Source organism: Cylas formicarius, unplaced genomic scaffold (genome assembly GCF_029955315.1).
Source record: "Cylas formicarius isolate icCylForm1 unplaced genomic scaffold, icCylForm1.1 PGA_scaffold_12__32_contigs__length_19106922, whole genome shotgun sequence".
In the NCBI taxonomy this organism is placed as follows: Eukaryota; Metazoa; Arthropoda; class Insecta; order Coleoptera; family Brentidae; genus Cylas; species Cylas formicarius.
In genome coordinates this window covers 5560357-5566583 of record NW_026844225.1, presented here as the reverse complement: position 1 = coordinate 5566583, position 6227 = coordinate 5560357, and positions in this window count along the sequence as shown.

Here is a 6227-nt window from a genome sequence, read left to right as displayed (position 1 = left end):
TGAAAAGAAAAACATACGGGTTAAGAATAAGTTAAGAAATGAGTATATTTAACAAAAATGACATTAGGTGCAGCTTGCGTAAGAAAAACAAAAGTTAACATATTTTTCAACGCTTCCGAAATTTATACTCTCATATAACAAATTCTAAACTCCAACGCGTTGTTTCGTAACATCAAACAAATGGAATTTGATTTCATATTCTGGATATTCTCGCTATTCGTTTGAGCTTATGTTGCCGGATTTTATCTACAATTCCTGGATATTGTGGCAAAACGGTTTATATTCGAGCATTCGGCGAGAATTTTGCATCCCAAGAAAAGTTAAGGACTGTGATAGTAGCTTTTATGTAGGTACGACAACCCAGACCCATAGAAATGGATGATTGCATGCTATGACGTTTTTTATACAAATTTTGTTCAATGATCAAGAGTAAAACGAAGCCATTGGCGAAAGAGCTCGTTCATTAAAAGCCTCACTTATATTGTTTATTTATGTAATGCAACAGTCGTTTATTGAAAACTTTCCCCAGTAAGTTTAACAACCCGAGGCGAAAAACTAATGAAGATCCCTGCTTGTTGTTACGTTTCTATAGAGAAATGTATACGTCCCAAACTGCGTTGGGAATTCGCAAAACAATTCTAGAATTTAAAATGATTTTTGTATTAAGAGTATCTACAGAGGAACTGCATTTATTAAGCCAAATTTTATTTCACTCGGGGCTGTAAACTTCAATTCGATGCAAGTTTTGCAGAATAAAATACTAAAGATGTTATTTAATTATAACAGATTAACTCACGCTGATAAACTATACAGGAGGTTAGGGCTCTGGAAGCTAGATAAAGTATTTCGTTTGGAACAATGTAAATGTACGTATAGAATTTTAAATAAAACTTAAAATACAAAAATATACAATCACACAACACCAGGAAACAAAATTATTTACATCATAGTATAAAGTAACAAGGGCTTATATAGCAACACCAATCATGCAATAAACATCCCGATAACGTCAAAAATGTTATATACTATGAAAGATTTGTAATGCCGCTAAAGTCATTTGTATTGAATAATTATTTATACCAGAATATATTGTCAGTGTCAGTGTATAGTGTTTAATATAGACGACTCGTTTATTTGTTATATGTCCTCGATACGAGAGCTGCTAAGCACTGTCCAGAGGATAGTTGGAAACTATATATTTTTTTGTATTTATTAAGTTAAATAAATAGTGAATGCGCAATAATTTTAGTTTATATCACACGCACTGTCGATAATTTCAAGCACCTCGTTTACTCGGACGCCATAAAATAATTTTCTTTCGTATATTTCCTAAATCCAAACGATTATTTGGAACATTTAGTATTTACTAAAGCCCTTCACGATTTAGTAGACAAGTCTGGTAAAAAATTATGTGTTTAGTTAGCATTTGCTGAAATTTCGTGTGATTAAAAGATGGTATTTGTTGAATGATGGCTATTTATCTGTGTCAGAATGAAGGTTTAGAACTGGTTGCTCCGTCGAGCCAGACCCTCTCTCGCCTGTCTGTTGTTGTTGGGACGTCATTCATTCAATTCAATTGAATAAAAATATTTAGTCTGACAGAAACTCGTACATCCGCCTGCAACTCTATAATTTAGGGTTTTGGAAGGCGAAAAAATTAAGGATGTTGTATGAAAAATGATACGTCTGAATGGATTATAAATTATTGCGGAAGTAATATTAATTTTTCTTCCTGGGGCGAAAATTCCATTTACATTACCGATTCAATAGATAAAGTGAGGGTAAATAATTTAAAAAATGATGGTGTGATTTTTTTTGACCAGATTGGGAAACTTCTCTAGCTAAATAACTAACAATAAAAAATAACTATTACACTAATCAAAACAATTCTTTTGAATTAATATCAAACATTTTTTTTTTTGGTAAACCGCTTACTATTAGTTTTAACAAAGTTTTTTCTTCTGGTGTATTGCCAGAAGAAAGGAATTATAGTGAAATAATCCCCACCTTTCAGAGTGGAAATAAATAATAAATAATAATTAATTAAATAAATATATATATTTATTTAATTTATTTATATATATATTATTATATTATAAATAATAATTAAATTTTAGTAAGGCGTTTGACAAGTTTGATCACTTTATAATGTGCAGCTTTCTAGCTCCTACATGTCGCACAGAAAGAGCTCTGTAGCAATAGGACATCAGTCAAATTCATTTGACGTAACTAATAGGACATCTATTTTTTAATTTTTTTAAATTTTTTAAATAAAATTAAATCGTCATTTAAAATTTTTTGGCATTTGCAGATGACGATTAGGTGCTTACAAAGATAAAGAGACAAGAGAGCTGCCTGGGACTTGAAGCAAATCTTTTGCTGTTAGAAAAGTTTCGTGATGAAAATAGCCTCTTTCAAAAACATTTTGATTACAGTTTAATAGCACCAATTTAGAAAAAGTCGCTGAACCTTGATGAGCAATGGAAATTTAAACCACATGTTGAGAAAGAAACTTTAGAGATCAATATTTGAAATAATTATCCTGCGAATGTCTTTTAAAAGAAAACAAAAAAAAATTGTCTTTTTTATTTAGTTTCTCTTAAAGATGTTTTTTTTTTAAATTATTTTTGATATCTTTAAGCCTTAAATATCTGTTTTGCTCCACAATAATAGGTAGGCAATTATAGGTAAATGTTATAATTATGTTCATAGGAACATTACCTTCTTCAATTAATTTATTTAAAAGTTTACACTTTTTTTATGCTTGTCTTTAAGATGTTATTGTAATTAAATTCGCCTAAAATAAATAAATTGCAGCAATATTTTTTTAGTAATTTTGTTTATTTGTTAGCTAAATTCGTTTCTCAAATGTTTACATATTACGGTGTTGCGCTATCAATGCCTAGAGAACAATATTTTTTCGTTTAGAAGGGTTTAAACAAAACAATAAACCCAACAAAGGGATACGTTTCATATGAAATATATGCAATATGATGCAACAACGGAATGAAACGTTACTAATTGTTTAGGAATAAATGCTCCATAGTCCAGCGGTAAACGAAATTACTTACGAATAGAATAAAGGAAAAAATATGATCCATTAATAACCGACGGAGTTGTCTATTTCTTGACGAATGGTGGAGGCGCTACACCTTTAATTTTTTTCCGCAAAGACCATTTCGATTAAATGTTGTAAAAATAACTTCATATAGTATAGTGTTTTGGTATGAATTTATACCGCAAAGCCCGGACTACAATTACTGACTGGTTTCGGTCGTGTTAAAATATTTTATTATAATATTCTCTTATGGTTTTGCGGTGAATTATTGAGGTGCATAAATGTTTTATGCATATTCCGGCGCTATTTATAAATTAATTTGGCTAATTTCTGCACCAACGAATTCCATTAAGGTGTACGTAATAACTAAGATGGGCCATATATGCGGTAACTTTGTGTGTAAATTTCAAAGAGGAGGTGGTTTGGTTTAAAGATAGATTAATTGAATGATTTTCGTTTAGATATCTTTAACGTCGTGCTATTTAAAAATACGCCTACTTTAATCTCGGCTAAATATCACGCACAGCACGAGAAAACTAAAACAATTTCTGCAGTTTTCCCGAATACTCATCGAATTGTTCGTCCGTTTCCCCGGGATAGACGTTTTAACATTATTATATTTTCCTTATTTTCGCCTTGGTATACGTACATTCATGAATGTTTTATTGTCAACCGAATGGAAAATGTGTCACCCAAATGGTATATTATTGAATTCTTCTCAAATGCAGAGTAAAAAGTCCGTGTCTGTTAATCCAATAAATTTCTTTGCCTTTTCGCGAGGAAATTCGAACGAAGAACGAAAAGGAGTTTTAAACCTGAGTTAAATTACAGCAACCTGTTTGATATTTTATCTTAACGGTATAAAAAATAAGTAAGTATAGGATGCCGATTTAAATTCTAAAAATGTGCAGTTCTTCTCAGCGCTTTGCTTTTCGCACAACCAAAACGTTTCCGCTTAACTTTAATTTACTTATATTGCTATATAAATGAAAACCGTTTAAAGTATGATACGTAAATCAGTTAGCAATAACGCTTATTTACTAGAATTTTTATAGGAGCATACGAACAAAGGAAAAAGGAATGAACGATAAAATAGTGAATAGCCAATCCACGTTCGAGATACGAGTGTACATATGGCACAAGCTCAGGCACGGGCACAGGCTTTATCCACGACCAGGCAAATCAAATTTGCAACGAAGTGCAAAGCTATAAAATAATCGTAATTTCTGATACGCCGTTGAAATTTACTGGTGCCGCAATTTCGAACGCGCTTATTTTAATAAACTCCCTACAAACGTATTCACATTGCGTAAATTACTAAGAATATATTCAACAAAGTTCGTGGTGTGTCATAGGAAATATATATGACGGAATAAAGCAAACACTAAACTGCCGCACTAGTAGGGCCCCTTTCGACGTACACACGGATGAGCTTCAATTGGAACAACCCTTGAAGCACCTGCGTCACTTTTCGGTTCCCATGTGCTTTATTCGTAGATTGGCGGAAAAGTATATTGTTATAATCAATTCAATACTGACACAAATATTTAATAACTATAATAATGACAAACATACATTTTTTTTAATACATAACCTAACCAGCGGTTTATGGTTTTCCGATGGTCAAATAGAAAGTACAGTAAACACTAAAGTAATAAAATATCTTAACCATAGATGAGGCATTTTAAATGCCATAAAAGATAGTATAAGTAAAATATAGTTCAATTAAAATTTGATTTAAAGGGCTTTTGTATTTCTGTGGGCAGTTTGTTGAAAAATGAAACGGCCAAGCAGCCTGGACCGCCCAGGCAACGAATTAGTTGCTGATAAGCTGGAATTAGGTTGTTATTGTTGCAATGATGGTCACTGTCATATAAACACAAAGATCAGTCAACACCGTGAGGTGCCTGAAAGTCGCCAAGCAATCACCTCTGTTAATATTCTTATAGCCTTTTTCATTTGTTATAAAGGCTATGTTTTTCATTTATAAATTAATAAATTCATTTTAAATTATTCGCTTCAAAGTTTAATATGTTCATCTCCGTTGATATAACAAACGAATGAAATACTAAATAAACATTAATACAACGTTTTAGTCGAGTAAAATATTAAATCCCGCGCCACTGCCGCATGGCAATTGCAACGATAGACGTAAACTTCTGCTTTATCAAACGATGGTTTGTCGACCGTTGGTCATACGCCGCTTGGTGTTCACCACATGAATATGCATGCAGTGGCCACACACACACACATACACACATGCTGGTGATGTATCACCTACAAGCCCGCGTCACTTCCTGCCCACTATAATCAATTACTTGCGTAGATGAACATGTAACTTCGGCAACATTTATGAAAATCTGCCATAAACAGAACCGTGGAAAGCTCAGTTAGCAGCATCGCCATCGGCTTCAGTTCCTTTATTACGAGGGAATGTCGATAATGTGTAATAATTGTGTAACAAACTTACGCAAGTACCTATAAAACAATTGCGTTTAATGACATAAAACAAAACTATTGACTATGCATTTAATAATATTAAATAATTATTACTTACTATACCACTATCTAATTTAAAAAAGTATTCTAACTTACATCAACTTTTAGTTTTTTTATTGATCTATTGTTCCACTTAATAGATCTTTAAAAAATGCACTAAAATCTTGTTTTGCTAAATCCATGGGCAACAAAAGATGAAGAAGATAGAAGAACTATTGGGATTTTTTAAAGAATTCATTAGCGACCAATTCTTATCCAGGAGTACTTAGAACCCAACTATACCAATTTCTCTCAAGTTTCAATACAGGGTGTTTGAAATATCGTTTGCGCCCTGCTTAAGGCCTGAGTTGTTGAAATCGACTTTTCGACTTTTCAGTAGGCCTATCAACTATTATTTAATATACTCTTTTCTTTGTTTATGAGAAGGCTTTCTAAATTCTAAAATCGAAAATTCTTCTCATGTAAAAATGGTACATTTAACTTCCAACTAATAAATTTTATCACTTTAAATGAATAAAACACTACAATGTACAGTTCAGGTTTATTCAAATATTTTGGACACTTTCGAATTTCATCATTCATTCCTAAGTGCTTGAAGAATATACTTTGCAAATGCTACAGATTTATTAATGCTCTTGTTTTAAGATAAAATTAAAAAATAAATGTCCCT